Below are 20,497 nucleotides of genomic sequence, written 5' to 3' on the forward strand. Positions count from 1 at the left end.
GGCTTTTTTAAAAAACTAAATCGGTGTTTGAACGAATAATTGGTAATGAATGATCGTGAATAAATGAATTCATGCAAAGCTTAAAGTGAATGTCAGTTATGTTGTTCCATGCCTCAAAAGAACCCATTTTATCTTGCTACAAGTATCACCATCTTGATCCAAAAAGCTTTAGACTCATAAAGTCATTACGCCTGAAATAACTTGAAGAGGCTATTGCGAAGAATAAATAAGGTCTGGTGGAAGCCGGAGGGAAATTTTAGATTCTCAAATGTAAGTGGAGAGATTTTGTACAGTAATAGGACAAATTGAAATAATCCAGGCTGAAGGAACACTAGGAAATAAATATACATTGAATCGACCTCAACATTTTCAACTTTCTGGACTAAAATTGTGTTTTCATGCAGATTTAAATGGCTTAGGCATTAGGGCTTGATGCAAAATTAGTTTGCCTAAATGGCTGTGTCTTTGAGACCAAAGAAGGTCACACAATGCAAGAGCACGCCCTGTCTCAGGAGCACAGCACTGGTCCCCATTCTTTTTGATCTTTTAACTCTGTCGGTGAAAAGGTAGAGCGCACCCCTCCACCTGATCTATGTATCTATAAATTATATTCTGATATACTGGATTAAGATATGTATTACAGCGCACACACACAAGGATGAGCATATAAACACAAGTTCCACTTTTTCCCCTTGCCTTCCAATAGGGAGTCTTGTACAACTGCGGCTGCACCTCACTCAGGAGAACCCCAATCTATGGGATGAATTCCCACACACTTAGTAAGTAGCCATGGAGAACAAGTTGTGTATAAAAGAAAACAGAAATATTATAATGAGAGCCAACGCTCATTAAGCACTTACCTTGCGCCAGGCACTGTTCTGAGCAGTTTGTGTGTATTATCTCACTTAATCCTTACAACAACCCTGTGGGAAGGTTGTATTTTATGAAAGGCAGGATCGAGGCACTGAAAGATGACTTTCCTGGGGTCGCACAGCTGTTAAGCGTAAGATTCAGACTCCCTTTATAAAATAAACATTTTATTTTTGAGTAACGTTTAGTTTACATAAAATTTGCAAAGATAATACAGAATTTCCAACACACGGCTTCGTTAATATCTTATATAGCCATGATATATTTGGCAAAACTAAGAAACCAACATTGGTACATGACTATTGACTAAACCCCAGGTTTTATTTGGGTTTTACTGGTTTTCCCACTAATGTTCTCTCTCTGTTCCAGAATCAAATCCAGGGACACCTCTTCTGGTACGGGGCTTCAGTCTGGGTTCTGTTAGAGAAAGAGAGTCACAGAAGGATGTGGAGATGGATGCACACGTGGTGTTTTTCCGCCCGTAGGTAACTGTTTCCTCCCTGAGTCTGCACATCACCTTCCCTCTATACGTGTTATTCTCTGTGTCCAAATTTCTCCTTCTATGAGGACATAGTCATATTGGATTAGGGTCCACCATAATAATTTCATTTTAACTTGATCATCTGCAAGATTTTATTTCCAAAAAAAGGTCACCCATACAAGTTCTGGGAGTGTGGACTCCAACACCTTTGAAGGTGAGGGTAGGAGGAAAGGGGAGTCACAATTCAACCCATAGTTAGGCACATCTAAACTCTACAGGGCAGTCTATGGCCATGCTATCCTGAACAAGCCCGATCCCGTCTGATCTCGGAAGCTAAGCAGGATCAGGTCTAGTTAGTACTTAGATGGAAGACCACCTAGGAAGACCACGTACTGTAGGCATAAAAAATAAAAAAATAAAGGATTGTAAGCTCACAAGGTCCTTGCAATCTGTGAGGTCAACCAACTGTTGCCTTGCCTAAAAAATAAATAAAATAAATAAAATAAAATCCACAGCGCAGGCTGCCAGGAAGGGCAGTCTGGAAACTCTCGGGCAAGGCCCTCGCTACTGCCCATGGGCAGAATGTCTTCTACCTCTGGGAAGCCCCTGCACAGCTGTAAGTCCTTTCAACTGGTTGAATCAGCAACAGCCCCCTCCCCACCACCTTATCTTGGATAATCTTCCTTATTAAAGTAAAACAATTATGAACTTTAATCACATCTACAGAATATCTTTGCCACCACATCTAGATTAGTGTTTGAGTAACTAGGGGCTGTAGCCTAACCAAACTGGCACATGAAACTAACCGTCGCTATAATATATTTAGATTCATTTGCCAAAATCTGCATGCCACAGGGTGCCTTGTGAGGTCAGAGAATAGCCAGACCAAACCCAGACACTTCTGTAACTGTGAGCATCAACTAGGAATTCTTACACATGTACTTACTAATGCCAGACATGTGCCACACGCCTTATCTCAGTTAATCCACAGAAGGGCGCTGTGAGTTCAGGTTGCTGGCCCCACCTGACAGAGGAATGAGAAGAGACCTGCGGTGTCATAAGCAGAATTGGAAGAGAAACAGGTCTGTCTAGCTCCAAACCTTTGGGGGCCAAAACCTGCACCACGATACTGCAGTGCTGTCTTGACCTTCGAATGAGTCTTTTCAAATATTCTCTCTCTCTCTCTCTCTCTCTCTCTGAATGTTTAAGCATTTTCAAGTCATATGATTTTCACTTACCAAAAATAGTTGTATTTATTAAGTCAGTGCATCAGGCATTTTTATATGCATACAAAGTTCCCTTTGTCATTGTTTTTTCAATTCTTTTTATTGTGTTGAAATACATATCACACAAAATTTACTCCCTTAACTATTTTCAAGGGTAGTTTTTGCTCTGTCTCTTGAGGTTAAACAGGGAGAGGTTCCCTACAAAGGCCATATGCGCCTTTAAAATTAATTTGCTTGTTATTATAAGGGCTGTAATGACACCTCCCTTGGCTAATAGCAGAAAGTAAAGACGAGCAAAGACGAACATTCACAGGCACAGGGTTACGGGCTTTGCAAAGCAAGTGCTGCCAGAGGTCCAGTCACCCCAGGGCTATGCCCACACTGAGAGTATGTCCAGGGCGACAGCTCTTAGCCAGGTGACGGAGGTCAAGAATCTAACAGGGCTGGAGCAAACTTCTACAAAGTTTTGTCAAGATACAATGTAGGTTCAGTACAACTTTCTCTTCCTACCTTCTCAGTCTTTGAATTACTATTGAGTTCTCAACTAGGATCTTGATAACGGGCCGAAGAAGAGCACACTCTTCGTTTGGATATAAATTGCCAGAATGGCAGTAAGGAAAAGCAATCCCTACCACCATGCCCCCTGCGACGACGGATCTACAGTCCTGAAGCCTCGTCATTAAGCAGCTCAGGGACCCTCAGCAAGGTCTGAGGCCCAGGTGGGGTTGCATTTTATATCTCTGACCACTTTATACATGTTTGAACAGAAGAGGGATACTTTTTAGAAAGGGTAACAAGTTGGTTTTCCAAAAATGGCTGTAAAGATAGGAAAATAGAGTGTCAGGGCCACCCAAGGAGCCTTCAGAAACACAGCTGCTCTCCTGCAACCCTCACCTGCTCCCCTGCATCTCTGCTCTGTAGGTCAGAGGCTGATGACAAGGAACAGGTAAAACTTTCAGGATAGAATAAGCAGTTTCGCAACCCTGGAAATCTATCCAGTTGCCATACAACGTACCCTCTGCACAGATGAGACTGAATGCTTTGCCCTCTGTGGGGTCCAACTACTCAAAGACCACTGGGAACAACAGTGACCCAAATCAACCCCAGACACTTTTGAACATCTTCTGGAAATCCCCTCCTGATTTCCAGCCATAATCTCAGACCCATTTGAGAAGGGCAGAATTAAGCTTCCCTTCTCTGCGGAGGGAGTTAGCCTGGAGTCAAGGGTATTACAATGTGAGGCTAATTACTGTAGCCTTTTAATATTCTCTTCTCTGATGCCCTCCCGGGAAGGATAAAATAAATGCTGCATAGTAATAGGTGAAATGAACGGTAGACTGGGAACCTTCAGTAGCTCTGTGACCTTGGACAAAGTAGTTGACCCAGACTTGCAATCTCATTAACACAAAGAGAGACACGGAGAGAAAAGTCACCTTTCTTTTCCTTGCCAGGGTGACGAGGATCAGGCAGGAGCCAGAGTGTGTCAGAGAGGACTAACCTACAATACACACCCCTCGAGGTGGCACTGCCTTGTGCGAGACAATGCAGGCTGTTTATTCTGGGGTTCTTTGTTAGCTTTCCCCACAATTTTTTTTTTTCAGCTGACAGTCTCAGTTTTATTTGCCTGAAAAGTTTATGTATGGTTTAGAAATTATAACAACATAAACACCGGTGCATTCCCCATTCGGGAATGGAAATAGAATCTCACCATGCCTTAAAATCCCTGTGTCCCTCGTCCAGACCACTTTGTCCTCTTCCCCCTAGAGCTAAACTTACTAGCCTGATTTTTGTGTGAATCGATCTCTCTTGCCTTTTCTTAGCACCTGTGAATGTGTCTCTAAAAAATATATGGATTAATTTTGTTTCTGACATTTATATCAGTGCAATCATACTGTTATGAGTTCATCTGTGACTTGTTTCTTGGCTCAATTTTATGTTTTTAAGATTCCTTCAGGTCACCGAGGGCAGCTGTGTATAGTTCATTCATTTTCACTGCTGTGTCATGTTTCTTCATATACTGAAACGAATATACCACAATTTATGTGTTCATTCTACCATTGATGGGCATTTGGGTTGTTTCCAGTTTGGAGCCAGTAAGAACACCATAGCTATGAATACCCTTGAATGTGTCTCCTGACAAATGTGTATAAGATCTTCTTCAGGTAGGACTGGAATTGCAGGTCATAGAGTGCATGCATTTTCAGATTTACTACCCTGTTTTTCAACATGGTTGTACCAACTTACAGTCTCACTAGCAGTTAATAAGAGAGTTTCTCGTGAACCCTCATTAACACTATAAATGATCAACTTTGCAATTATTTTTGCTAATTAGTCTTTGCTAATTTGTAGTTTTACTTTAAATTCCCTGGCTAATAATGAGATTGGGCATCTTTTCATATGATTAAAAGTCATGTGTGTATTTCTCTTCTGTAAAATATCTGTTCATGTTTTCAGCCCACTATTCTACTGATTCACTTGTTTTGTCCTTATTATTTCATTAAAATTGTTATGTATTCTGAAAGTCCTTCGTGGTTACATATTGCAAATCTCTCTATTTTGTTATCACTCTCTTAAAGGTATTTTCTGATAAAAATAAGTTCCTAAATCAAACATAGTTGAATGATAAATCATTGCAAATAGTCGCAATGATTTATATACAAGAAGTTTTGATCTAAAGTAGGGAGAGTCCTACAGCCATCTTCTGCTGCTTCCTCAAGATTGCTTTGACAATATTTGGCCTTTTGATCTTATGTATAAATTTAAAAATCTGCTTGTCATGTTCTATTAAAAAAAAAAAAAACCCTGATGGAATTTCACTAATTTAGTGAAAGGGAGAAATTTACATCTTTATAATATTATCTTCCCATTCAAAAATATGGTAAACATGGTATATGTCTGCATGGTTTTAAGACTAATTTAAAGTCTTCCAGTAAAGTTTTAGAGCTTTATCTATAAAGACTTACACCTTTTATAATTTTATTACTAAGCACTTCATAGTTTTTGTTACTAATGTAAATGGTATCTTGTAAAATTATATTTTTTAACTAATTGCCTCTGGTATATAGAAATACAATTGATATTTTTATATTAGTTTTATACACAGACATCTTATTAACTCTTAGTAACTAGTAATTCATATAGAGATTGTTTTGGAATTTCTACATCTGCAATTAATAAGTTTTGTTTCTTCCTTCCCAATTCATATGCTTTTTCATTTCTTTTTCTAGTTTTACTATCCTAGCTGTGACACTCACTACATCATTGAGTATAAATATTAGAAGCAGACATCTCTATCTTATCTCTTGAACTTAAATGTTTGACTATTAATAATGATGTTTGTTGTAGGTTTTTAAGAGGTACTTTCAGATCAATAAATCTCTTTTATTCCTAGTTTGTTTTAGCTGCATTCCAGAAGCTTTAAAACATAATATTTTCATCATATTAATTTCTATGTATTTTTAAATTTTCATTATATTTCATTTGGTCTGAGTTGTTTAAAGTGTGTTTTTCATCTTCAAACATGTTTTTTTCTCATTATATTTTTATTATTGATTTCTAACTTAATTACATTTGAAATTATTCATAGAAAATACCACCTGTGCTTAAAAATATATAGTAATCTCCAACTGCACAGTGCAATATTTTCTATATGCTCATTTTATCAAGTTTATCTATATGTTTTGAAATCTTTTATCTTCTTATTGATTTTTATCTGCTTAACCTTTGAATTACTGAGAGAATTGTGTTAAAATCTCTCATTAGCACAATGGATTTGTCTATCTTCCCTTATAGTACTGTCATTTGTTTGCTTTCTGTATTTTGAGAAGACATATAAACATATGTATGTGTATAAGTATATATATGTATATATGTATGTATATGGATATGTATGTATATATATAATCTTATAAGTTTAGAATTATTATATATTTGGGGGAAATTAAACAGTGCACCATTGTGTAGCAAATCTCTTTATCATTCATAAAGCTATTTGCCTTAAAGTTTGTTTTTTTCTTGATATTAATATATTTTTCCAGCTTTCTTTGGATTAGTATTTGCTTGTTGTGTCTCTTGTCATCCTTTAACTTTCAATATTTTTACAATCATATGTTTGAATTGTGTCTCTTGTAAATAGCAATATATGCTAGAATATATTTCTTTATCCAGGCTATTGATTTTTGTCTTTTACCTGGGGAGTTAGTCCTATTATATTTATAGTAATTACTACTATATTTCAATTTATTTTTTCCATCCTAATAACGTGTTTTATATTTGTCTTGCTTTTCCTGTCCTTCCGCACCTCACTTCTTATAAATTAAGTGAGTTGTTTGTTTGTTTGTATTTTGTATTTCATATCCTCCATTGAATTCTATTTATCTGGAAGTTATAGTCTCCATGTCTTTTCTTTTTGTGGTTGCTCTAAAATTTTAAGAAATATTTTTAATAATTTTAAAATTAATATCTTTAATATCTTCCTGAAAATTTCAAGGCAATTTTTTTTATTCAATTCCACTAGCCACCCCACCTAATACAATGTGTACGTTTTCTGATATTTTACTTCTAATATGTTTTTTCTCTGAAAATATGATATTATTATTATATTATAGAATTAAAATTTATTTAAAGTTAATGTTTAGTCAGATTTGTCTACATATTTATGACACATTTGCTCACTTTTCCATTTTGTATCTTAGATCTTCCCTGTTGGACCATTTTTCTCCTACCTGAAGTACATTGTGTGGAACTTTATTTAGTGGAGATTGCCTGGTGACAAATCATATTTTGTTTGTTTACTTCTTTTATTTGAAATATATTTACTTTTCCTTCATTTTAGAAAAGTCATGTGGCTAGATATAAAATTTTTTGTTAACAATGATTTTTTCTCAGCACCTTGAAGACATTATTCCATTGTCCTCTGGCTTCTGTTTTATGGACGAGAAGTCAGCAGTAACACTAATCGACATTCTTTTGTAGAAGGTCCGTCTTTCCTCTCTGGCTGCTTTTAAGATCCTCTCTCCTTTTTTTATTCTGCAATTAATCTAATCTAATCTAATCTAATCTAATCTAATCTAATCTAATGTGTTTCCGTTTATTCATTCTCCTTCTGATTTATTGAAGATTAATGTCAGTTGGGGTTCTGAAAAATTCTCAGCCATTATCTGTTAGAATAAAATCACCTCCCCATATGATTGAAACGTCTCATTTTGTCCTCTCTTTTATATATATATATATATATATTTTTTTTTTTTTTTTAACTTACTTCTCAAATTTATGTCCACGATAATGCCGTTGCATCCATCTTCATTATTTCTCTCTAACTGTATTCAGGTTACTCCATTCATTGAGGTTTTTTTAATTTCAATTATTATATTGTTCATTTTTAGAAGTTATGGTTGGTTGGTACTTTTCAAGTCTATTTCCTCTCTGCTCGAATTTTGAGGCTTTCTTATGTCTTAAAATGTATTTCGTATACTTATTGCACTTTTGGCGTTCAGTAAATCCAGTATCTGGAGCTCTTGTTGATCTATTTCTACTATGTGTTTTGTTTATTTGTTTGTTTGTTTGTTTGCTGGTTCTCTCAATTATGCTTTGTTTCCTTCTGTGTTTTGTGATTTTTTTTTACTATAAGCTGTTCATTTTCCTTGGACATTTATCTGTGGAAACTCTGAGAGGACTGGGTTGCAGGAAGACTCCTCTAGAATATATTCATGTTTAGTCAGCTCATCATGTGAGCTAGTACTAAACTGAGAACACTTAAAATTTTCAGACTTAGATATTTAGGACCACACATGTGGTATGAACTTGAAGTGCAAATGCAAGTGAGAGTTCGCGTGTGCCAGGCCAGAGTGATTACAGACAAGTTTTCTTTCTCTTATCATGAAACATGTGTAGTTATTTTGGATCCCAGCTTTATTCAAGAATCTTCTATGAAGTACCTCACTTTGGTCAAGCTCTGGACTTAAATTGCTGTCTCCCATCCTCATATGCTCGCCAAAGCTCTGGCATTTGGCAGAAACAGCCAGGGTAAAAGCAAGCTTTTGTATTTGTTTACCTCTCAGAGTACTAAGTTTCTGCTTGTTTGGGAGCTGAGAAGATTTCTCACTTCCATGTTATCTCAGAGATGCATTTTTAAAGATTTTAAAATATACTTTATCCGGTATCTCAGTTGTTTTGGTTGAGTAAATTGTTCTGGCTATCTAATCCACGCTACTGCTGGAAACAGAAATGATCAAGCTGGTTTATTTTTAGCCAAGGATAATTTACAGATCACTTTGCACCTGTGCACCTGAACCAATTTGCATGAATGCCTTCCTCTTCTAGCTAAAAAAGAATTTCCAAAGAGGACAACCAATGGACTTCTGTTTGAGAAAAACAAATAGCATGCCTCTCTACCTGTCCAGGAGGCTCCCAGATGGCTATTCTCACCCATGTTTGAAACTATTATGTCAAATTACTACTAATGATAGCTTATGTTCATCAGGGTAAAACTTAGTATTATTTGCCAAACACTGAGCGTATTATATGGATTGCCTCAATTTTCACAATAACCCTCTGACATAGGTATTATTATTTATCCTATTTTACAGATGAGGAAACTGAAGAGCACAATAGTCAAGTAATTTGCCCAAAGAACATGGTAGAAGGGAGGAGGCGGTTGGGCTCCAGAGCAATATGCTCTTAGCCTCACTGTTAGGCTATCTCTGTTAGAAGATAAGCCATCGATGAAAAACTAACTGCCTGAGACATATGTTCCATATACAGTAGTTTAGGGAAGATTATTCCTCTAATACCACGGTTCTTATACCTGAGCAGCCCATCAGAAGCACCCAGGGAGGGTTTTCAAAGAATACCTGGCAACTCCCAAGAAGAAATTCTAATTTTATTGGTTTGGGGTGGGACCCTAACATCTTTATCTGCTCGTCAAAGCTCCCCAGGCATTTCTGGTGAACTCCCTTGATTAGAACCACCCCTCCATGGGTTACTCAGGCTGCCATCCTCTCTCCCGTTGTCCATGTGTCAGAATGCGTTACCAGGTGTCAACTTCTCAGAAAAGTAGTCATCAGGCAAGAAAAAAGTGTTACCATCTCACTCGTCACCATCTGGATGTCCTCTGGCAATTCACCTTCCTAAAACTGAGCCTCAGTTTCTTCTTGTATAAAATGAAAGTCTCTTTTAGTATTAATGTTTAAGACTCTTGGGTTTCTGAGTGGTTACTGAATAAGCCAAATCTCTTTTGGATCAGCACTGCATATCAGCAGGCCAGGGCTGGGAAGAGGGCAACTCTGGCTTAATTTAGGCTTGGGGATTATTTATGGATTTCATATATCCATCACTCCAGATGCATGGATGTTTGGGAGTGAAAGTCACCACAAGATGCTACAACCTAAGTGATCCTAAATAGTCTCCAGCACGGAGGACCCTTGATGAGAGCCCATGGTCTCCCCTTACTAGTAAAGTGCTTAAGAAAAGCAAGATGTACAGTTTAACTGGGGAAGAGTCACTAAGGGACAAAGTCCTAAAAAAGAAAGGGAGGACCAGATTGAGAATGCCACCCACCTCCACACACATACGCAAACACACACACATACCCTTCTGTCAAGGCTGCTGAAGCCATCTGGACAGAAAGAAGCTGCTTTTAAGGAATTTGGCTTTGTTGGGCCTGCATATAAAATTCCCACACAGATGTTCCTTGGCAACCAAGCACCTGACTTCTCTGGACCCACATGGTAACAATTTTCGCTCCCTGGCTGGTTCTAGCCCCTGGTTTGCATCATCGATTTAGTCCTTCTATTCAGTCCTTCGCAGGCTTCTGGCCTGAGCCCTCCTAACTGCCCTGGGTCCCTCTCCAGGAGACGTTAAATATTTCCCCACAGGGCTGAGCCAAGATATCGTCCTTGGTGCTCTCTGCCATGTACTTCATAGGGCTTCACGGCTCTGCTCACAGTACCTCCAACCCTCAGAAGTCAGGGGTACAAGTCACTCGATGTGCAGTTAGAGATGTGCCAGAAGAATATGAGTTTTCTGAGGACCCCTGACCAGCTATGGGATTCATAACTCGATCTCATTTACTTCAGGTGGGACTGCCCTGAGAGGTGACTTGGCACCCCCACCAGCCCTCGGCTCTATCTCCCAGACACCCCGGGCTTCCTGTGGCTGCCTCTGTAAAGCTCAGGTGAGGCCTCAGACAGGTCATCAGTTTCTCTGGAGAAAGGTTAGGGTTTTGTTCTGCTGGCTTCATAGCAGTGAGTTTGAAGATCAACAGGTTTCTTAGAAAGGCCTCTGGGTGGGGGGTTGTGGGAAGAGTGGTAGGGGAGTAAAGGCCGAGAGGACCTGGGTTTGTATCAAGTAAGCTAATGTGCTAGTGTGTTACCTGGCGCACCCTAGGAGCTCACCACACGTCGGCTATTATTATAGAGTGCTAGGTTCTATGGCAGATTTTTCAGATACCATGTGTCTCATGAATCCTAATACAGTTCCTACAGGTTAAAAACTATTATTACAATATTATAAATGAAGAAACAGATGTTCAGAGAGGTTAGGTAACTTGTTCAATGTCACACAGCCAGTGGCAGAGTCTGGATTCAAATATAAATGTATCCAACTCCAAAACCTGGACTCTTTTACATAATTCCAGGCTGCCTTATCTTCCCCTACAAATGGTAAGTTTCTCAAAGCATTCATTTCTTAAAATGACTAATAAAACAATATTTTAAAAGAAGATTAATAAGAGCTATGAGGAAGAGGCCAAATGCCAAACATTATAATCAATATGGTCAGTGTAATTGAACATAAAACTGTGCTCTGGCCTCTTGAAAGCTCAAAGAGGGAAATAAAATAGAGATCCAACTTCCCGGGCCCTCCTTTTCTGATGGCTCTTGCTCCCACCATCCCGACATCTACCTCTACCTCACTATCAGAAGGCTTGGTGCCTGGTGCTTGATTTCTTCCCAAGATAGCATCCCATGCCCTTTCCTGTCCCTGTTCCCTCAGCCTGACATCAATAAAAATTAGAGAATAAGCCACATGCAATAAAGGACTGATGTAGGCAGCACAGACAAGCACCAACTAGGGCAGAGTACAGTAAAGGGTGGAGTTTGAGGTTTAGACAGGAGGGGCGGTAGGTATGTTTCTAATGGTGGGAGCATCTCCCACGGGCAGCAGGAGTATACAGGAGAATTCAGAACAGGGACCCTACATATTGAACCATAGAGTCTTCTGCCTGCTCCATCATGAGTTGGGCTGCCTATTTTCTTAATAAGTACAAGGTCAAGCAAGTTTTACTGAACAAGACTGCTTCCCTGGACATTGTACCCATTTCCTACTCTTCTGGTGTGTGCAGCAAAGGCAGCTAGTGAAATCCTATACCTAATGCAGAGTAGGTCAACCTGTGTTTCTCAACTCCTGGAGACAGCAGGTATTTCGAGACTCTGAGAATCCATACATGCATCGAGCATTTACTGTAGACTGAATGAGTATGTCTCCCACTATTATGAACCACCATGTCACAAAGGTACCAGGCAGTATTGAGTTTATTGTCCTAGGGTCTTTTGATTTTAAGAAACAAAGTCAACGGGAAAGGTTCTTTGGTAGCAATGACATAGAGTGATGAAAGAGGTATACTCTTGTGGTATATCAGTTAGGGTTCTCCAGAGAAATAGAATAAGTAGAGGCAGGAGTCAATGCTGCAGTCATGAGTCTGAAATCTGGAGGAGAGGCCCACAGGCTGGAACATCAGGCAGGAGTTGATTTTGTAGTCTTAAGGAAGAATTTCTTCTCTGGGAAACCTCAGCTTTTGCTTTTAAGGTCTTCAACTGATTGGACAAGGCCCACCACCCACATTATCAATGGGAAACCCCTTAAAGTCAACTGATTGTAGATGTCAAGCTACACATCTACAACATGCCTTACAGCAAAACCTAGATTCATGGTTGATTAAATATGGGTGCTATAGCCTAGCCAAGTTCAAATAAAACTATCACACATGCGTATCCAGGAACAAGAGCCATCATGGCCTCATGGAGCCAGGAACAAAAGACTGTTCTGGACCTACTACTACCCAGACATAAATGCGACTCAGCTACATCCTCACAGTATCTTCTATTCCAACTGGCACATTCTTTTTGTACATTCAGTTCAGATTGTCAAGAGAGAAAATCTATTCATTTGGGCCATTGTTTTTTGTTTTTTGTTTTTTTCATATTAGTCATATTAAGGCCAATGTGGGGATTAATCGTACCAGAGTCTGGTGATCTCCCCATGGTCCAGTCAGTGGTTGCTCCTATGCAAAGACAAGCTAAGGGCTTCATCTCAGAGCAGGTGGCTGTGGGCCAAGGAGTTTCAATTAGAAGAGAATGTGGAACACAGCAAGCCCATGACTGCACACCTGCAACCCACCCTTATATCTCCACAGCTCCAACCCAATGCACCCTAGCCATCCAGAATGGGAGTGCATACAGCTGCACACAACACACCTGCTCCCAGCAAGGAGACAACCAAAGACTTGTGTCTTGCAGATACTGTGTGGAGACAACCAAAGACTTGTGTCTTGCAGGTACATTACATGGCCACTCATAAAGTTGTTTTCCAGCTTCAAGCCTATGATCTCTTGATGACAGTCACTCTTCTGTGTTTCTTCTGCAACCCTTTTTAGGGGTTATTTCTCATCATTTTGCAAACAAGGGGCAAACAGTGAACGGAACAATACACCTGATACATATGACGGAAAGAAAACAGGACATTCTTAAGCTGGCAATAACTAAAATAATCACAGCTATCTTGTTTGAAAACAAAAATGAAGGGGGCAGAATTGGGTAAAATTATGCAATTTTCAGACACTTTAGCAGAAAGAAAAAAATAAACCTGAAAAAGAGGTTGGTACTATGCCCTTAATCCTGCAATTGGCCCTAAGGCTGTACCTAACATTTATAGCTTCCTTCTTCCCCTCCTCCAGGTTCCCTTTGTTTCTTGCCCAACAGGGTGACTCTAACTTTAGCTATCAAGAAAACTTTCAGCTGCAAATAATAGAAAATCCAGCTAACAGTGGCTTAAATAAATAGAGATTCTTTTTTCTCACATGGCAAGAAGTAGAAAGCAATTTCTGGTGTTGGTTTAGCTACAATGTCAAGTCTCTGGGTCATATCTCCATTTCGCTCTCATCCTTTGTCTTGTGATCACAAGATGCCACTGTGGGCTTCTGGCAGGAAGACAAGAGAGGGATGGACACCAGCTGTATCTGGGCTTTTGATCAGCAAAACCAAAGCTTGCCTGGGAGCTTCCAGAAGGCTTCTTCTTCCTTCCATCTTCTTGGCCAGAATGTCATCAAACAACAACTCCAAGCTACACTGGAGGCTGTGAAATCAAATATCTAGCAAAAAGAGAGAGGAATGTCATAACTGGCTTAAACCAAACGTGGTGCTTGGAAGATTACTTTCCTCCAGACAAGATGAGCAAGAAAGAGGTAAGGAAATGGCTGGGTAGTAGGTGTACCTGCTTTTATAATATAGCCACAGTTTTCTGTTAACTTTTATAGTTCCCTGCCCCCAATAGTTCCCTGCGCCTTTCCTAGATAATCAACATTAAGCTCCTTTACCAAAGACCTGTAGCCCAGGATTTTTCAAATCACAGTCTTAGTTTCAGAGGGTTTTTTATCATGTCCCTCAATGGAAATATCTCCCCACTGGGTAGGGAAACTTCCAGACCAACAGAGTCCAGCCCCAGTGGTAAGAATGCATCATCGGTGGTAAAAATGCATCATCAGGTGGTAAGAATTCATCAGCAGCCCCCCCTCCGCCTCCACATTCCTGGCTCTTTTCTCCCAGTTATGGAAGGAGATGGCACCATATGAAAGAATTTTAAATTATTAACGAATTCACAGTTGTTTTTCTCATCATATCTTTTCTCAACCAATTGTTACCAAACAAGAGTTACATGAGTGTCTGTGAAATGGTTCTGACTTTCAAAAATCCTCCTTACACTTGAAGGAAGCTGGAGGCCCAATGGTCTAGTGGGACGATGCTGAGGAGTTAGGAGCCTTTTGTGCTAAGCATGGCTCTGAGGCCAGCTAACCAGCTGTGCAGCTTCAGAGAAACCATCTTTCAGCTCACAACCTCAGTTGCATGCTCTGTGAGATCAGCAGGTAGGAGTAGGTAACGAGAAAGGTCCCTTCCAGCTTGCAACATTTTCTACTAATTTACTGAGATCTTGAAATTTTAAAATCCTATGATACTATTACTTTCGGGAGGAACTGTCTTGCTCTTAGTTTGCCTTCCTTCCAGAAACTGAAGATGGACATCTTCTCATCTCCTCGAAAGATTAATTATCTCAAATATTGCAGTGACATGTGAAAAGTCCCAGTGGTCAGTGGTCATATTGTATTAGTCACGACTTCTATTTTCAAAAAATAAAGAAAGAAAGAAAAAAGAAAAAAGAGAGTTTAGTTCAAACAATCTTAAATCCCCCAAAAAGAAAAATAAAGCAAATTGAAACTGTCTGGACATTATTTGGGCCTTTCACTTTGTAGGCTAATTGGCAGTGCATCAAAATTATCACAAAGTTCTAACAGAATTCATTAATGCCGAAGTTCATTTATTCACACATGGTAGAAATATAATGGTGTACCAAGGCAAAATAAATCTTCATTTAAAAAATAAATGTCAAGGCTGTTTAAAGTTTTAAAAAATTAATCGTTTGGGTTTTTTAATGTCTTTCTTTTTTACCCATAAATGATTACATGGTGTGCTTAAAAGAACAGTGAGCCGGAATCAGTTATCTGAAACGCGTGGCTGTACTAATTGAGTGATCCTAACCAAGTCCTTTTACTTTCTTTAGCTTTAAAATAGAAATAATATTAATTAACATCCATGGCTTTGATGAGAATCAAATGATACCAGAAGAAATGCAATAATGCATGCTAAAGTTTTATAGACTATAATATAATTAAAATCAAAGACTCCTTATGAGTTAATATGGAATTGACCAAAAAAAGAGAATAATTTGTAAAATATATGATTTGTGATTAATAATTAGGTTTAAAGTTCAAAAAATCCTCTGCACCTGAGATATATTTGCTAAAATCCAAAGTAGGTGTACCAAGCTTTCTGGAAGCCAAAGACCAGAAGAGAGTGTTCATAACATTAAAACAACTATCTAGCGGTTTGGAAGATGTTTTTCTCACAATTCTTTCTAGAATGCACACAGTAAAATGTTATCCACAATCAACACCAGCCTTATTATAAGCGAAGAGTTTCAAGGATTATTTCTTCAGTTGCTCTTCAAGATAAGTTTATGGATCGTACCGAAGAGCTACTCGGCAGAACGATTCCCAGAGAACCATTTGGCAAGGGCATGCCCAGGGGTTCAGCGCCACCGAGGATGATGTGAAAGTCATAATTCTTAAATCTGAGAACATGAGGAAGTTATGGAATGTCTTCCAGGGAGGAAACGGACACTTGGCACAAACACACAAGATGCTGCCTGAGATTTCAGTTCCAGGACACCAGGCCCCAGTCACAGACTTGTCAGGGTTTTTTGAAGCCCAAATGGAACATGGACGGAAGGCACGTCCTTTAGTCCACCCTATAAAGATGCTTTCTTTCCACTGGCCTTTGAAGAAGAATGGGGGCAGCCTTGATTTCCATGTTATGTTCTCAGTAACAAGCTGAAGCAGCTGCTACTCCGCAGTGACATCACAAACGCAGAGCACTCGTCGTGACTTCTCAGGCTCATCTAATTCCTGCAATTAAAAACCCCACCTCCTTTGCTGACCTCACTTCAGCTGGTCATTAAGAGGCATCATCTTAAATAACCCACATTAAGGTTCACATGACTAACGGCCCCAACCCCACCTAAGGTTATTTTCATTTCAAATAGTGGCTGAGCATTTATTCTAATGGTGACATTTCAGAACAAGTGACAAAGGAATATAAGGAATTCTGGAAGGAAAGGAGAAGGAAAATAATTAGTGAGCATCTCCTACCTGTCATGAGTATACTGTGTGTATTCATTTGACTTTCCCAACAGGCCAATGAACTGGATATTGTCCACTTTTTACCAAGAAGGAAGCCGATGCCCAAAGGGCAAAATAGCTTATTTAATGTCATAGAGCAGGGTTCTCAACTTGCATGCACTTTGGAGTCACCTGGAGAGATTCAGAGACACGGGATCCCATCACAGAGATTATACCCTGAACTTTGGCATTTTTAAAAGATCCTCAAGGATTCCATTATGCAGACAGTTTGGGAACCACTGTCAGAGAGTAAATGGTGGAGATGTTAATTGCCTCTGTCCTTTCTTACTCTTATGGCAGACATTCTGCTAGGACACAACATGTAGTCATCCCAGTTGTATAAATTTTGAACTGTTTTATATCAGTTGGTATCTGGTAACTCAAGCTCCTGTCCTCCTCCATAGCTCTCCTTCCTTCCCCTGGCTTCCTGGTCCCCCTGACCCCCAGAGTTAAAAGTTTCTGACTGGCCCTGCCTGTGCTAGAAATGTTAAATATCATGAAGATCATCCCTGGAAGTTTCAATCAATGCTCATCCCCCTTTTCATAATACCTTAGTACATGTGGGCAAAGTCAGAAAGAAAATTTGGGGCAGATAGCTTTCTGGGAATAAGTTACATAAGGCTGAAACCCCCTAGTGCATAGTGGCCCACAGTGCTGACACTAACTGGAAATGCAACAGCAAATTGAGACCTTTGCTCCACTTTTGAAAAGACAACTCAGGACTCAAGGTCCCCAAATCTACAAAGTCTATAGGTGGACTCCTTGAGTTGTTCAGAGAACAACAGATACTAAAACAAGTAATAGAAAAAAAAAAAAAAAAGAAAGAAAACTCAAGAAATGATCTCACACTTCCCAGCCAACTACATTTTCCAATGATACAAAGAGCAGGCCAAACAAGTCTGAGGTTTGAGCAAGAAATTCCTGTCCCTTTGGGAGCAAAGAGCAGGGGGAGGCAGCTTTCCATCATTAGCCAGAGTAAATCACAGTAAATGAGACAATCAGGCAACATGCAAGGACAAGCTGGAAGCATCTGACCTCTGTATATCTGGTCAGAGACAGTAAATACAGAAAATGAAAACAAGACACTTTACTATTAGTTCAATTATTTTCATATTAACTTCAGAAAGATTTAAGTAGCGATAAAGATCTTTATCCTACCTAAGGCATCTCATCTCTCTGTGCATCCTCAGCTTCATTGCCTAAAGAAAGTGGGGCCTTCTTTACTCATTTAACAAATATTGGTTGAGCCATTACTATTTGCCAGGAACTCTGCTGGGAACTAGGGTAGAATGCAAGGCTGAGTAAGACACGCTATTGGCCCTCATAACCCAGGAGACATGCAAACAAATAATTATAACACACTCTGGGAAAAGCCGTAACCAATGCCACGTACAAGGTGCATGGGAGCTCAGAGCTCAGGCTAATTAGTTTGGCTGCTGAGTTTGGAAAGACCTCATGGGGAAGCAGTATCTGAAATGATATTATAGATGGATGGGTCCAGATGATCCCTACTGTTTATTCCAACTCTGCCTTCTGAGTCTATAAAAGAAGAGAGAGTTCAGTACAGTCACATACTAAGAGCAGTCACGGATCAAGCATGAAGAGTCCTTAAAGACTCAACCCATAGGTTGGAAACTCATTATGCATCACTGAGGCCCAAGAGAGTGGCCTGTTAATATCATGAAAAGTGTCAGACTAGGGTATAGCTTGGAGATTGTGTCATGGCTTTAAAGAATTGGCCTTCAGTGAGAAAACAGTGGATCTCTTTACTGTGAATCATGCATTTCCCAGCAGCCTCAGATTCCCTGAAACTTCCCTTGGGGATTTCCAGATGCACTAATGAACTCTTTCAAATGACACCGTTTTGATCATGTTTGTCTTAGCGCCCCAGTAAGGAAAATTGTGCTTAGTCTTTTGCATTAAAGATCTGGTTGGATTTCACTTCTTCACCTCCTCTCCCACTGCTGCTTTTTATGTGCTGGCTTGGAATGACGACTTAAAATAAAATTGAAAAGAAAACTGCTAAAATTCCTAAATAGAGGCCTTGGGGAAAAATATCGGACAACCTTTGGGGAGTATAAGTGAAGTCACTAACACTCTTCCATAAAGAAAGGCCCTGCAAGGCTCACTGTCCAGAAGCTGAAGGAGGGGCAGGGCAGGGGAAGTGAGAAAGTCCTTCTGAAAGTAAACCCAAGAGCAGATTTGGCAGAGGGGAAAGAAAAGGATTCATCAATTCTGACTCTTCTCATTCCCATTCAGCCATCACTGCAGGTTGGAGCTTCTCCCATAAACTCAGTTGGTATAGTTATCTATTTACTGAGCATCTATGTAACCCAGGTGAGGAATCAGAATACAAACGTGAAGGACAAGGCCCTCAAAGGAGCTTGCACTCTTTTTACAGGCATGTACATTGGTTTTATTTTTTAAGTTCTTGAACGAAGCATAAGGGGCAGTGCTGAGTGTGGAAGTAGTCCATCCCAGCCACCGGGTTGAAATCTGGCACTAGATATGCAAGGACCACGAGTAACTGTGTTTGAGCATCAACAGTATTAGGAGAATCAACTGAAGGTGTTTGGAACATTCCTCTTTGACCAGCTCCCTAAGACTGCCCTTCCCCCAGGGACTGTGGGCATCCATGGCTTTAAGGCAGCCCCCTACATGACAGGGGCACAAAGGCATTTGCTACCTTACACTAAGAACTGTGAGTTCGAGAGAAGATGAAATGCTGAGTGAAAAGCTTTGTGGGGGAAAAAAGCACTCCACAGAAAGTCAGGACACCTAGATTCTTGTTCCGGTTTTGTCACTCTATCACCAGGAGTGACCAGCTCGGTCTCTTGGCCTCTGTTTCCTCATCTGTAACATCAGGGGAAAGAGCAATATTATCCCTCACTTATCCCTTCAGAAGCGCCCTTGTAGCAGCTCCTCACAAGTGTCCCATGTTTCCCGGTTCCGGGAGGATCATGAGACAAGACTCAGGTCAACTGTGGTTCAAGCCTCAGCTGCGTGGCCTACGTGGCTATGCGCACGGTCTCCAGGGCGCCCCTCTTACAGCCACACATAAGAGGGCAGACACGGAAGAGATTAATTTTATGAGTCCATTTACATGAAGCTCTAGAAAAGGCAAAAACACATCTAAGGAGAAAACAATGAAAATAGAGGTTGCCTCTTGCAGGACGGGTGATGACTGGAAATGTCACAAGGCAGCTTTCCAGAGAGAGATGTTCTATATTGTGATGGGGTGTGAGACGTGTGATATACTCATTGCCGAAATTGTACAGTTAAGACTGGTGCATTTTAGTGTATGCAAATTTTACCTTAAAATTACATAAAGAAGACAATAAACATCACCCAAAGATAATCTGTTAATATTTTTTTATTATCTTATGGCCTTTTTTTCTTACAGTTTATACACTTGAGAACATACTAAACATACAATGTTAAATGTTTTAAATTTATATAAAGAAACATTTCCCCATATCATTAAAAAGCCTTAGAATCATCTTTAAGTAACTGTCTGGTATTGCATTGTTTGGGTGTATTAAAATTCATACAACATTTTCACAGCACTGGGCATTTAGGTTGCTTTGGCAATAATAAATAACACCGTGATTAACATATGTGCCCATACATCTTTGTCTGCCTTTCTGATTATTTCTCTAGAATATTCCTGGAAAAGAAATTACTGGGTAAAGAGCATGAATATTTTAAGGCTTTTTACTATCTATTGCCAAATTGCTTTCTTGAACAGTGTGCAACAGTGCTTTTTCCCACACTCTCACCAGCCTTGGGTAGTGTCAGAGTCTTACCCTTGCATGATCCAGCAGGGGGAAAATAGTATTTTATTGTTGTGATTTGCATTTCTGTGATTACTGGTAGCTGAACGTTTCCCCATTTATTTGTAAGCAGCTTTTATTT

General features: G+C 39.6%; 1 long non-coding RNA gene and 1 pseudogene across 2 annotated transcripts in view; both read left to right on the forward strand.

Moving 5' to 3' along the window:
• LOC107518613 overlaps positions 1 to 19,917 on the forward strand; it is a 61,533-nt gene extending 41,616 nt beyond the window's left edge. The window contains exons 2-5 of one of the 2 annotated variants that reach the window (XR_001598914.2): positions 1,240 to 1,351; positions 2,332 to 2,433; positions 10,653 to 10,750; positions 12,989 to 19,917. This is a non-coding gene — a long non-coding RNA (uncharacterized LOC107518613). Of the gene's footprint in view, positions 1 to 1,239; positions 1,352 to 2,331; positions 2,434 to 7,165; positions 7,555 to 10,652; positions 10,751 to 12,988 lie in introns of those variants that run through there. The other variant, XR_004949976.1, reaches the window with a different exon arrangement.
• On the forward strand, positions 1,634 to 1,752 carry LOC118601436 (annotated as a pseudogene).
• Positions 19,918 to 20,497: the final 580 nt, after the last annotated feature.

The sequence above is a fragment of the Rousettus aegyptiacus genome, unplaced genomic scaffold, assembly GCF_014176215.1.
Source record: "Rousettus aegyptiacus isolate mRouAeg1 unplaced genomic scaffold, mRouAeg1.p scaffold_m13_p_3, whole genome shotgun sequence".
Classification (NCBI taxonomy): domain Eukaryota; kingdom Metazoa; phylum Chordata; class Mammalia; order Chiroptera; family Pteropodidae; genus Rousettus; species Rousettus aegyptiacus.